Source organism: Lepisosteus platostomus, chromosome 3 (assembly GCF_059453375.1).
Source record: "Lepisosteus platostomus isolate fLepPlt1 chromosome 3, fLepPlt1.hap1, whole genome shotgun sequence".
Classification (NCBI taxonomy): domain Eukaryota; kingdom Metazoa; phylum Chordata; class Actinopteri; order Semionotiformes; family Lepisosteidae; genus Lepisosteus; species Lepisosteus platostomus.
The window spans coordinates 14,147,108-14,162,350 of record NC_142613.1 but is presented as its reverse complement, the minus strand read 5'-3'; positions in this window follow the sequence as shown (position 1 = coordinate 14,162,350).

The window sequence follows — 15,243 nt, the reverse complement described above, 5'->3', positions numbered from 1 at the left end:
CCATTGAGGAGCCGGGCGCAATAACTGTTTTGTCCCTTGATTTACTGATCTGCATTAATTACAGAAATCGAGTTCCCGCTCTTTGCAGACGACCTGGTCCTGCTGTCGCCCATAGAACAGAGGCTGCGGCAGAAGCTGGCACTGCTGGAGCAGCACTGTCAGACCTGAGCGCTGACAGTCAACCTGGACAAGACCAGAGTTATGGTTTTCCAGAAAAAAAGCCAGACCTCCATTAGTCTTCCCGTAATCGTTGGATTATGAGCGAATAAAAGCATCTTATTAAAAACACGTTTGCGTTTGCTTGGGAGCTATATTATGTATTTTTCATATGTAAGATATAATGATGTGTTCTCGCTTACACATCGCACGACTTTAAAAGCTAGAAAAACAGGTTTCGATTCACATTATCTGATGAGCCTTGTTTTGTCAAAGGACAGCACAAAAAAAAACAGACAATACACGGGGGGGAGGGCAAGCGAGAGGGAGAGTTTTTTACCCTCTGTCAAAAAAAACCAAATCACCCGGGGCAGAGACTCTGGGGGGTTCATTGTGTGGTACACAACAGAGCTCAGTCAATTCAAACAAGTTCAGTGCTGATTAAGTTTAAAAAAAACTGCAACGGACATAAAAACTCCCTTGCTTTTAACAGAGCATTTCATAATTGCCAACTACGAAATTTATTTAAACTGCGACACTTATCATTCAACCAGAGCTCGAAATATCACAAGGATCCTCTAGAGCACAGCAAAGACTGTATTAAAAGTCTTTTAATATACTAATATATAAACTTTTAATATACTTTAGATATGTTTTCTGAACCGGGGAAAATCTGATCATGTTTCTCTATAACAATAATAAAAACATTATTTTACATATCACCTTTATGTGATATCACCTTAAGGACAGCACATACAAGGGTTAATTGCACAATGGACCGCGCAAAGAAATTTAAAATAGTCTTCTTTAGGTGTGAGGGCAGGAGTGGATCGCAGAAGGCATGATCAGCAAATTAGGAAAACAAAGAACAGGACAGGTGAGATGTTTATCCAGATAGCGAGTGATCAGAAAAAGGAACAGCTGTTACGCCCAGCCTTTACGCTCTCTCTCTGCTGAATGAATAAAAGCATTTTATTAAAAAGGCGTTTGTGTTTGTCTGGGTATTTACTTTGTAATCTGTGGTTTACATCTACTGTATTGCTTTGAGATGCCACTTTTAAAGGTGATATGTAAAATAGTTTTTTATTATTGTTATAGAGAAACATGATCAGATTTTCCCTGGTTCAGAAAAAAGACGATTAAAATCTGTAATCTTTCCACTTGTATGTCATTGGAAAATACAAGCAGTTTCTGCTTTGTGTAAGGATGGTATCAAAAAGTAATCTAAGTGATGAGAAAGCTGTGCTCCTCAAAGCGCTTTACAGGATAAAAACAACAGCAATAGTGTTAAGCTGAGCAAACGATTTTTTATAGAAATACAAAATGAGATATAATGATGTGTTCCGGCTTAGACATTAATGAGTACAACCCCCCTCTCTGCGGCAGTGCTGGCTGTGACAAATTAAACTGGTTTCACAGGTATTTTCAAAGTAGAAGGGGGCGAGATTTCCAGCGAAAGACACCTCCCCCCTTCAGAAACCCAGTAAGTACAGTACTTACTAGTTAAGAAAGCTAGGCTCCTCAATGAAATCACTTTAACATGCTAATGCGTTGGTGTAACAGTCCGGGCGTGGAAAGCTTCTAATGTCAACTCGACTCGATTGGAAGACAATGAACATATTCTAGCCCTAAATGAATTAATAGCAAACATGGTTTACATAAAAGACATTTTTCCAAGAACGTTTATAATAATACGATCTATAGTTGAAATCTGAGCCTAAATAAAAAGAAAAAGCATTTTCAGAGAGCAATCACGCTGTGTTTATGTAGAAAAAGCGATTAGGTTTATGAGCAATCTAATTACTTATTCATTTAAAACGCTATATAAAATAAAGTTTATTATTAATTTGCTGGACAGAGCGGTGAACATTATTATGGATAAGACAAAGATAATGATCCTGATCAGTTTAGAAATCTGTGTACGCTGTAAGGTTTTTACTTCTTAAACTTTTAAAATACACGTTTCGAATAGAAAGAAATCATCTTCCTGGTACAGTATGTATAGCAAACCAGCACATCTTTTTTCTCCAATCAGAGGGGTTAGACACTCGGTTAAAAGCAAAGAAGATTGTCTGTTATAGTGGACATAAAAACTAGAGTTCGCTGGCATTATATCCTAGAAGACACAGATCGGCGCCAGACCAGGAGAATGCCTGCAGCGTAAAAGAAAATGCCTGATGAACTAGGGATTGGACAGTTTCCAATTGCTTTTACAATCGATGGAAATGTTCAAATAAATGTGCAAAAGAAATAAAATAATCATTTATTTCTTTATTATATTGGCTAGCTAATGTTCTCTCTTTGCTATTTAGTGGCTGTGTTTCTGCATTGGGTAGCAACGGGTGACTGTTCTCAGGCGGAAGATGTAAACAGCTTAATTTTTGTGTTAAATAATTTTTAAAAATTAAAATTCATTCCATACAGCAATCGCATATTTGGGTACCGTTTCATAAAACTTTCATGCTTAAAATGTTTAGGGAGAAATGGAAGACTGATAATGGAATGGAATGGAATGAATGATAAGTGTCGCAGTTTAAATAATTTTCGTAGTTAGAAACGTTCTGTTAAAAGCAAGGGAGTTTTTATGTCCGTTGCAGTAAAAGAAAATGCCTGACAAAGTAGGGCTTGGACAGATTCCAAGTGCATTTTTGCAATTTACCTTGCATTGTCCATTGTGCTGCTGTAATACAGTTTAAAATAAGTCTAAACTTAAGGGAATAAGGGAAACGTTTTATTTTTTCTAAGAAATGTTTGTTAAAAAAAAAGTCATGGTTCCACAGTGGGATTCGATCACAGACCTTGTGATATGGGAGTCAGGAACCTGAAAAAGCACTACAGAAACATTATCAACAGACAATGTACAGCGTGTACTATTCTTGTGTTGTGGTACATGAATATAATTATATCGTTATTAATTTCTTTAGATACGCGATTCCATATTATATTCCCTTTTAATCAAATTCTAAAAGTATGCTTGTTGACTCCGGTATCTCGTTAGTTAAAGACTTCAATGCTTAAAATGTTTAGGGAGAAATGGAATACTGGTGTGTATTTTTTCTTTAAAGTACCGAGACCAGCCATATACTGTATGTTTATGTTCCAAAATTAATATCGTTTATGGCCTTCACATGCGTTACAGTATGCTCCTATTCTTTTTATGCTCAGCTACTTAGATTTCCCTTCAGTGGTAAAATTCCATATAAATATTCAATACTACAACGGGCACAGTAAAGACGTTTACTGTAAATCTTTCTACGACAGACCAACAGACCACGAGTGCCCCTGTCGGTCAACCAATCACGTACCACGGTACTGCGCGTCATCGTGCGTCACAATGCGTGACGCCGTAGCCAATTACCTCCGGTACGTGTGTGTACCGCGCACTTTGAATGGCTGCATCTGTAGGTTACCCTGTGCAACAAGAATACAGTACAAGCCCAAGTGTAGCTTCCATGTAACATAAAGTAAGCCATGATATTAAAAGGCAGGGCAGAAACATTTATATATTGTAATATTTTTTTTTTTTATTTAAAACATATTGTTGGGATACATTTGGTTTGTTATTATGCATTTCTAACATTTTAAGATCTTATGATACAGGGTACATGAGCCAAAATGGCTCTGTGGCTAAGAATCTGCACCTGTGGCTAGAAGGCTGCCGGTTCGAATCCTGTGGTCTACTCCGTTAGACCCCTGAGCAAGGCCCTTAACACCAACTGCTCCAGGGGCATCATATGAATGGCTGACCATGTGCTCTGACCCCAAGCTTCTCTCCCTGTCTGTGTGTCTCATGGACAGCAAGTTGGGGGATGCGAAAAGACAAATTCCTAATACAAGAAATTGCATATGGCCAATACAGTGATCTTATCTTATCTTACTAAGCAATGGCCTCTGTTTTGTGCCTGTTCCAAAGACACTGTACCCCACAGTCGTATATTGACCTGAACTACTTTTATTACTGGATTCTCTTTAAAGCAGACTTCTCAAATCTGTTTCCTTCATCAGCCGCCAAAAACAACCTGCTAACTAACACTATTAACACAATTAATACCAAACAGAATTGTTGGACTCCTCCCATTGCTTCAATTTGTTTCAGTTGACAACTTAATTTTCATTTTTTACAACCAAATTATCACATCACTACACCAATTTCTGAAGCTCTGTTCTAACTAAAAAACCTTTTGCATACCCCCACTGGCGTATGGCTACTACACTAGTACAGGATTAAATACAAAAGATGGCATTTCAAGGGAAACTGGAAAATTTTCTTGATATTTAAACCGGATTGAGGACACCTGCATTCTTCAGGATGCAGTCAAAAGATTCATTAAAGAAAATTCTTCTGTATTTGTCTCACTGTGGTTTCAATTTTAACTGATACAAGTCTTATGCAAGTATAAGGCAAATGAAAAACAATTATAATAATTGTATAATAATTTTTAATAGTATGGTATTACATTTCTACTGAGAATACCACTAAGAAGAAGGTAAAGTTTTATCCAGAATGAAGAAAATTTCTGAAAACCATCATTGTGATTGTTTCTGACACTACCAATGAAATGTGCCCAATTAATTTAACATGGGTGCATAACAAATGGTCAAGTCATTGCTCATCCTAAACAATTGACAACATGTCGTTCTAGCAATAATTTCTTCTGGCACAAGTTCTTCCACATTGACTGTTAACTCCCATCACCTCAATAATTCCGTTCTGCAATAATCCATCCAAATATTGTTATTCATCCCTGCAACAATTTGTCTAAACAAATTATCCCAATGTTCCAACTGGCTAAATTGTAAGTACAGTAATTTTCCAATAAACCATTAATGTTTTAGAATATACAATAAAGAATATCTTACATCTGTAATTTCAGCTTGGTACTTTAGAGGATGAATCTCTGGGCTCCAGGTTAAGTGAGGTGCTTAAAGAGTGCATCAGTTCAGTTTTTGACGGTGGGCTATGAGAAGATATCTTATATTTAATAGAATAAATTCATTTTAATAAATTTAATCTCAGTGGACACAATACTGTACATGGAATCACTAAACTGAATATTTTTAACACAACTTTCAGACACTGAAGATACTCACGGAGTTCAGTTGTATTAGAATTTGTCTTTGTAACATCTTGATAAAAAGTGAAAAAACATTCCCAATTCATTAAATTGAAATTTTAGGGATAGTTTTGATAGATCTACTTATCAACACAGCAGAACGACATTACAAACTAAGACTGCAAGAATGCTGAACAATTTTATAATGTGCATGCTACTTTTCTTAACCACATCACATCTCTCAATACTATTAACCCCCCTTCCAGTGGTAGATGGATACAATTGCTTATGTTATTTGTCAAAGTAATATTGTGCATCTAAGCTAATTTTAGGTTGCTTTCGCAAATTAGAACTTATTGATTGAACAGTTGAATTGAATTAATTATTTGTGGTGAATACTTATATAGTACAATCAAAACATTTTAGGTTTTTTTGCAGTTCTATTGTCATTTAATGTTGTTACCCATGAAATTGTTCAGTCTGAGCATTTACGTTTTGATTATAAATATTCACTTAAATATGTGTATACTGCATATTTTTTGTTATTCAGCTAAATATGACACTATTGCAATACAGTAATACATTATAAAGTTTGTTTCAAAAACTAGTATTATTTTTAATCATGAAAATATCAATGAATTATTCTTAAGAGGCATCAAGAGCATCTCTACGAGGGATTAAGTTTGGCACATCTTCCCTACTCTTAGATGATTGGTGTTACCCTGACATTTCATTTACTGTAAGTGGGTTTTAATTTGCTTTTATTTGAGATTATTAGCAAAATCCCGAAGGAGAACAGTTTTGGTGATCCTCTGAATTATGAATAACCAACTACCATTTCAAACAAATTTTGCATAAGGAATCTACTTACTTGTTTCAGTTATGGAGACATTAAAATTTGCAACAGCTGGAACAAAAGAACAACATTTGTGAGTCAGGATAATTCTGTAAATACCAGGTTGGCTGATGAGGATAATTCTGTAAATACCAGGTTGGCTAATGGATAACAGATTAGAACAATTCGTTAGATAAGTATTAACCTAAGTTTTTTATATGAATTGTAAATTTTGTTATACACAATTTCAGTACATACTGTTTGAATTAGAGCCACTTCATAATGTGTTAATGTACATTTTTTTCAATATATTAAAACTTTCTGAAAAATGTTTCTATTCCCTTGAATTTATCACATAATACTCTTCACATATCACTGCTCATCTACAGCTAGTACAATAAGAATATCACACATTCTCATGTACACTGCATTAGAAATGTCTTAAACTTTTTAAAGTCTGGAAAATTCCACACGTTTGTGCAATCTCTGTTTGCTGCGGAAGTCTGATTTCTCTTCTAATACACACTATACATATTGTTTTCCAATAGAAAATTATAAAGAATGTTTACATCTTGATTACATCTCCAACCTGAATATTATACTGGAGCTTTTAAATAGTTCAATCTTAAAAACAAGGTAACTATAAACAGTGTTTAGGTATGTTATATATTTTTTCAATTTAAATGACATGGTTCTTACCTTCCACTTTGATTCTGATGTTCTCACTACGAAGTAAAGTAAAATTGAGACTCTTAACTGTTAGTTCAATGGCACAGCTAAGAGAGACTTCAGTCCTTGTTCTGTCACCCATCTCTCCCAACAGTTCCTTCCCAGACACAGTGAGCAGACAGAGTTGAAACTCTCCTGTACAGCTCTAAACGGAAAGGGACTGCACTTGGACCCATGTAGAAATGGCAGTATGTTCCTCTCTCAGCTTCACAGCGAGCTTTGACATTTTCCTCTGTGTTGATGTGCTTGCGGTCCACTTGTAGATGAAGTTGTCCAAAGCCAACTGCGGGCAAAACAAAGAGGATTTTAGTCATCTGTAATTATAAAGAGAGCACCTGGGTGGAGGGGAAGGAGACAGAGCCAGAGATGGAAGGTATAAAATAGGAAAGAATTTACTGAAAATGAGACAAAGTTGAATTCTTGAGGGAAAATAAACATTGTCTTTTGGTAATAGGTTTCTCTTTTAATAATATTTTTTTATTTTCAGTACCTTTTTGAAATAATTTACACAATTCCTTCTGTTTGTCTGGCCTTTTGCAGCCCATAAATGCAAAACAAAATACAGAAAAGTTGTGAAACGTCCTAGGCAATCTCTATTCAAACTATCAAATGCCAGTTTGGATATACTATTTACAGTAACAAGAAGTTACAGTTTTAACACTACTTAATATAGAAATGCATTTATAATATTATTCTTCATATTTAAAAGGTTAAAAAAACTCACCAACCACCTCCACTTTCTTGACCTCACTTTGCTCTGAAATAATTATTTGGTTTTCCACAATCATCTCAGCAGCACAGCTCAGAAAGATTTCAGTTTTATGTACATGAGCTCTGTTTTCCAGCAGCTATCTCCCAGTCGTACTGAGCTGACAAACTTTAAATCTGTTCAGGACTGTTCTGAAAGGATCTGGGCTTTGATCGGTGTAGAAATGACATTGTTCTTTTCTCTCAGCTTCACAGCGCAGTCTGACAATGTCCTCCACATTGATGTGTTCTGGCTCCACTTTAAGAAGGGGACGTTGAAGTAGGTCTGAGTAAGAAACAAACAAGTAAAGTTTCTTTTTAATAAACTTATAGAAATGGCTGAGAATGTATTATTATAATCACAACAGCTACCTCTAATGTTTGAGAGATGGGTCAAAATTAATTTTATGTCTAAGAAGTGCTGTAGCACTTCTGTAGACAAAGAAATTCTGTAGCTAATTTCTTTGATACATCTAAATAAAAATTAAGAAAAGAGCCAAAAAATAAATACAAATGTGGAAATTATTAACATACCTGAAGAGCTCAGTCTGACATCAACCCCAGCTATAACTTTAAGAAAATAAATGTTGATTACTACAGTGCTAAAAATATTTTTAACTATTGAATTTGAAATCAAATCGTTAGTAAAACATGGATGATATAATGTACTTACACAGTGTAAGAAAGTATATAACAAACATGATGATTCTGTAGGAGCTACTGTATGTGGCAACTTCAAAGAGTATGTCAATTAAAGTATAGAATGTGGATCTGCTAGACACAGGAAACTTGAAAAAACAGCAAGACTGTGACGACAATGAAGTTGTCTCACTTCATTCTAGCCCAGCTGACCACTATTCAATTTTAGATTTGTTGAATTCCTTATAATTTTCTTTTTACATTTTGTTTTTGTTTAAATCTGAATGATGATATGCAGATACAGTACCAGAAGTCAATTTGGTAAGTATTCTGTACACTATCCTACTGCAATCATTGAGAAAACAGTAGTTTAGATGCGAAACCTCTGTAGACCTGTTATCCAATGCAGTTCAGTTTGAATCATGTGTGATTTATTCTTGAAAAAATACTGTATATGACCTGGACTATTATAGTTATTATTAAACATATTTTTAAAATGCATATGCTGTACTCTTATACATTTCTCCTCTAATGTTTTTCAATTTTTCTATTTTTTCAAAATAGTATTCTTATTGCAACATTCAGTATACAAACAGCAAAGTATTTCCAATAATCTACAGCTCATCTGAATACCTACTAAACTTTTTTCAGGTCATTACATTTATCATAAGTTAGAAAAAAATCATCTTTTAATGACAGTTCAGGAACACGTGCATAGGAAAACTCTGTAAATTAAAAAAAATCAATGTTTAAAACTTGAATTACTAGGAGTAAATTAATCATTCCACTCAAGGCATTTGAGAAAAAGAGAAATGCAGTAAATTGATGTGTAAAATCACAGCTTTGTCAGATAATCCTGTCACAGCCAGAGAAACGGTGAGCCTGTCTCCTAATGATATTCAAAATGTTTATATGTACAGTAATATCTTATGATGTGTCTTTATTGTAAAAATGTCTGTAGAATTTTTTATGTTAATTGTATTTGTTTTGCTTTGGCAGCACTGATTTTACTCATTGGTCATGCAAATAAAGCATCTTGAATTGAATTAATGCATGTTTGTAAGTAATGTAAAAATAAATAACTTTCTTACTACTAAGCTTTTGTACTCTCATGCCAAAACATAAGTAATTTTACTAGTATTACTGGGATTTAATGATTCTGTGGTGTTTAACCCCAGAAAATCCCTGTCTTTGATATTGTTTATATTGTGGTAGATAGTGATGGGTAGAGAGGATACCTGGCCAAATACACAAGCTTAAGATTTACTTGATATTTTGTAATACTGTTAATGGTCTAAAAAATACAGTATTTGCAGGATCATCAACCAAATGAATAGCCAAGTAGATGTTCTTTGTCCTTTCACAACAAGTGTTTTTATTTCTTTCTTTTTACTTTTCAGGGATGCATTAATCTCTACTTGTTTCTTTCCAGGATATATCCAGATAAAACTCCCCACTTCAACCATTAATATTCACTGTCAATCTAAAATTACTATCTTGGTAAATATTCATAATGCATGCAAACTATGTTCCACAGCAGTAATAAATTCTGTGTACGGTAGCTACAGACCTTAATATCATCCAGTTAGCAATTCCTGAGTGATTTAAGTGTTACTTTTAAAGTAGAAGAATTACAGTACAATTTAAAACTGCTTAAGTGTGCTTATAATGTAACTCGTTTTATGTAACCAGCTCTGCTACTGTCTGCCCCTTTTATTGTCAGATTCAATTACTACAGAAAAAGGCTTCAGGAAGACATTGGAAAATTGCTCCGTCTTTAAAGGACTAAAACTCATGGGACAGATGCAATTTAAGATAACCTTTTGTGGGCTCATTGTTGACTGTCATGAAGACTTGTTATAGAATAACTAAGTAATCTGTCTCCTTTGGGGGCCGTCAAATGATAGTTGTAAAAAGGGGTGCAATGAGTGCAACTGCACCCCGTCCCAGATCTAAGGGGGCCAGTTGCTAATATCATTAAAATTACAGCCTTTTTTTGAGAAAAGACCATCCGTAAAATAAACTAACGAGAGTTTGTGTGTCTGGGGCGGGGAATGCAGTTTATTATCCAATAGCAATATTAGTCTGGCATATTTTAAAATAAAACACAATGATCTATTGGAAAACACGGCTGTGTGGATGATTTGCAATTGGTCATCGGCGTGTTCATTCCAAAATATGCAGAATTGGACAACGTGACCTGCAAGACTGAGCAACAGACAAGCTTACATTTAGCTAAGATATGTTCGTTAGTGATCAAAATGAAAGTGATCCAGAAATTTAAGTCGGGTAACAAGAAACGCAAAGAACAGAAAAGACAATTAGAGAGAAAAAGTTTAAAGTGAACTTTATCAACTGGTTACTGAACACTGTCATCAGTGAGGCAGAAGAACGTTTTTCTTTCTTGAGCGAATTCAGACTTATTTTTGGCATTTTGTTTGACTTAAAAAATACCGGAAATAATTCAACTGAAGTCTGCAACGGACCTATCTTGTTTTTAGTAGGCATGGTGAAGATTTGGCAATTGAAATAAAGTTTGTCTCATCTGCTCCCCAATGAAGTCAACACTCTGTAGTACTGCAGTATTGGGACCACAAAAATATGAAATCTGCATTTCCAAGCACAGTGATAGCACATTAAGTGTTTTTAACAATTCCAATTGCTGTCGCCAGTGCTGAACACTCGTTTAGCAAACTGAATTGATCAAAATGTATCTAAGGTCCACCATGTCTCAGGAAAGACAGACAGCCCTGGCTTTGCTGTCTATAGAGATCAGCACCTCAAGGCAGGTGGATTTTAGTGATATTATCACTAAGTTTGCTGCAGTTATTAAGTATCAAGTTCAATATGTTAGCCCATTTTAATTCTGCTCTATTGGTCTGTGTGCACTGGGCGAGGGAGAAGGAAGCCAGGGGGGGCTTTTGTATTTACTTGCAACCAGGCCCAAATATGGGTTGCACCAGCCCTGGTTGTTATTGTAAAAGAGTCCTAAATATATAACATTATATATGATATAAATTAAATAATATAACCATTTTATATATATTATGTCTTAGCATGCTGGGTGACCACCATTTAGCGCCATTACAGATGCAGCCATTCAAAATGGGTGGGGTATTTCGCGGTATACCCCGATGGGCGTGTCGCAGTATTACGGGGTAAATCGCGTCATTTGACGTCATGCCGGAAAGTATCCGGAATCACCTTGTAAAACCGCCAGGAGGAGTCAATAAAGCTTAACCTCTCATGTATAGCATTTGAGCTTTTAAATTTAAACTGTGTATTACAGCATATTAATCATCAGTCATTAAAAAGTTGTTATATTTTATGAAAGCAAGATTGCTCAGTTGGACAAAAGTACACAACCTACCTTTATCAGAAATATTTATGCATCAAAGCCTTTACCGAAGATATTACTAATAGTATTAATAATGAATGACTTTGGACAAGCTGTAAACTCAAAGTATTACGCTGGTCCACATTCTTTCTAACTGTCATTTTAAACGAAAATACTTTCTTTTTTCTTTGACAAACAGGACATTAGCTAGCCAATACGATAAAGGAATGATAAAGGAATGACTTTGTTTGCTAATTTCTTTAGCACATTTGTACAATCACTTGGAATCTGTCCAAGCCCTACTTTGTCAGGCATTTTCTTTTACTGCAATGGACATAAAAACTCCCTTGCTTTTAACAGAGCATTTAATAATTTCATAATTGATTTTTCATAAAATCAATGCTTTCTTTTCCGTATACCAGTGTAGTGGCAATGCTTGTTAATAAGACAGAATTAAGTGTTGCGGTGCTTTCCCAAATGAGGCCTCATCTCTCTTTTCTCTCTCTCTATCTGGACTGCATTCCTAAGTGTCAGGAGTAAGTGACTCATATCTCACCTATCTCGCCAGGCTGTGCTGTGCAGCTTGCGACGGTGCGCTGCTGATGTTCACTGACCGGCTAGTTAGTGTTGGCTTTAACTAGCAAAGTTTGTGCACAGGAGAAAAGATGACTGTGGGTCCCAGCAAGTCAGGAAGAGGACCGGTTCGTTCCTGATGAAGAGCTAGTTCTGAATAGTGATTCAGCTGTCCACAGTTCCGATCTGTTCACGAGGCCTGCTGCTGGTGCTAACCTCGGGTGGATCCTCTGGTTACTCTCTGGCAACCTTCGCTCTAGACTCTTAGAACAAAGGAAAGTTCTGGCACTTGGACACACTGGCCGTTCCGTGGTTGTCCGGGCTGAGTCTCAGGATGGTCAGGAGGCGCACTGCGAGAATGTCCTGCCCTGGAATTCTCCTTTGAATTCCCTTTAGAAAAGTCCACAGAATTCTCCCCCCTTTAGAATTGTCCGAAAAAGTCTCTCAGGCCCTCCGTGTTGCCTGTTTTTACCTGGAGGAACTTCAGCTGGTTCATTGGCTGAAAGTTCCATGGGCATCAGAGTCCCACATGGGTTACTCGGCCCTACCAGTCCCTGATTGGTTGATCAAGGTGAGATATGAGTCACTTACTCCTGACACTTAGGAATGCAGTCCAGATGTCCATCTGGCACTCCCTAGACAGATAGGCGCAAATGGATGACCATTGATCATGATAGCCGGGCTTAGCTAAGTGCATCCCCCTTTGGGAGCTGTCCCTTATCAAAAGAAAACATCTTTAAATCAGCCTGCATGAATAGTTTCTCTGTGGCTGTACCACAGAGATGAACAGAGAGATGAGGCCTCATTTGGGAAAGCACAGAAACACTTAATTCTGTCTTATTAACAAGCATTGCCGCTACACCAGATATTATGGAATCACTTCAGAAGGGTGTCAGCCAGTCAGATTCCAGGAATCGGTACTTTAAAGAAAAAATACACACCGGTATTCCATTTCTCCCTAAACATTTTAAGCATTGAAGTCTTTAACTAACATGTGAAATAGCATGTAAAAAAGTGGTAGTTTTAAGCTTTTTTGCTAATATAATATGGAATCGCGTATCTAAATAAATTAATAACGATATGATTATATTCGTGCACTGTGACATTTCTTTGAAAAAATTGAAAAGCAATATTATGGACAATTAATTGACTTTTATATTTCTAAATATCACAACATGATCGAATTTAAGTCATTTTAATAACAATGAATAGTCACCTATGCGTTACAATATAAACATTTATATTGATTTAAATCACGTTTTGATTTAAATCGCAAACGCGTGTTTAAATATATGTGTTTTTTTATTCACAATCAGACACATGCAACATAAATTGATATCTTTGTCTTCTAAGTATCTTAATAAACTTTCAGCATAGTTTTCTCCCCATTTAGATTTATTTTTCTTTGGATCTTGGGATCAAACATGGAAAGATTAGATTGTAATCGTTTTTATTTTTTAAATACATTTTAGAAAAGTGTAATCTATACTAAAAAGCTGTACACCACCTGCTATAAAGATACATATTGTAATACTTTCGGGCTCGGATAGGACGGACACAAGAACTCAGACTTGCGGAGTTGAATCTCAACAAAACAACAACAAATCTCAATATCTTGTACGAATTATTCGTAATACAAACCAAAAATAGCCCGCAAACTCTCTCAAATTCCTCCAATTATCATAATCCCGCCCCTTATGCAAAACCAAACCCTCCTCCCATCTCAGTTTATCCTCTTTATCATAAACAAAATCCACCTCAATTTTCAACATAAAGCATTACACAAAATCAATACCTCAACACTCCATACTCAACAACGATAATTCACAAACAGCCAGAACATGTAACTCCACATTCCCAAATAGACCCATTTTCATAGCCCCGTCCCTTAAGCAAAACCAACATCCCTCCCCTGTTCTCTCTCTCCGCTGGCGTTTGTAATCGTTTTTATTTTTAAATAAATTTTAGCAAAGTCATGTATTTTAAAAATCTTAAGATTTCTATATGTATGTCTTAATTTAGTGGTTTCATTAGTGACAAAGGCTAAACTTTCTCGGAAAAATGTCTTTTATGTAAACCACGTTTGCTATTAATTCATTTAGGGCGAGAATATGATCAGTCGGGTTGACATTGGAAGCTTGCCATGCCCGGACTGTTACACCAACGCATTAGCATGTTAAAGCGATTTCATTGAGGAGCCTAGCTTTCTTAAGTAGTAAGTACTGTACTTACTGGGTGGTTTTGGAGGGGGGGTGTGTCTTTCGCTGGAAATCTCGCCCCCTTCTACTTTGAAAATACCTGTGAAACCAGTTCAATTTCGTCATAGCCAGCACTCCTTTATTTATGGGTTTTAAATAAAGGTGATTTAAACGCGATTTTAATCAATATAAATGTTTATATTGTAACACATAGGTGACTATTCATTGTTATTAAAATGACTTAAATTCGATCATGTTGTGATATTTAGAAATATAAATTTGTTTGGTGCGGGGTGCGGAACCAGGGAACTATTTACATGGAAAACGGGCGTTTCCAAGTGCTTGTACAATCGATGGAAATAAATGTGCAAAAGAAATAAACAAAATAATCATTTATTTCTTTATCATATTGGCTAGCTAATGTCCTCTCTTTGCTAGTTAGTGGCTATGTTTCTGCGTTGGGTAGCAACGGGTGACTATGTTCTCAGGCGGAAGATGTAAACAGCTTAATTTTCGTGTTAAATATTTTTTTTAATTAAAATTCATTCTATACAGCAATTGTATATTTGGGTACCGTTTCATAAAACTTTCATGCTTAAAATGTTTAGGGAGAAATGGAAGACCGGTGTGTATTTTGTTCTTTTAACTACCAAGACCAGCCATACACAGTACAGTTTACATACAGTAATGTTTATGTTCCTAAATTAATATCGTTTATGACCATCAGATGCGTTATGAACCTCTTCTTTTTATGCTCAGCTACTAAAATTTCCCTTTAGTGGTAACATTTCCTATAAATATTCAATACTAAGCGGATTAAAATGTGCACAGTAAAGAGATTAAATGATTAAATCTTTTCACTACCGACCAATGCACCACGAGTGCCCCTGTCAGTCATTTTGACCAGCCAATCACTTACCGCGGTGCCCTGCGGTGGCTTTCCCATACCACGGGTTTGTACCGTGCATTTTGAAT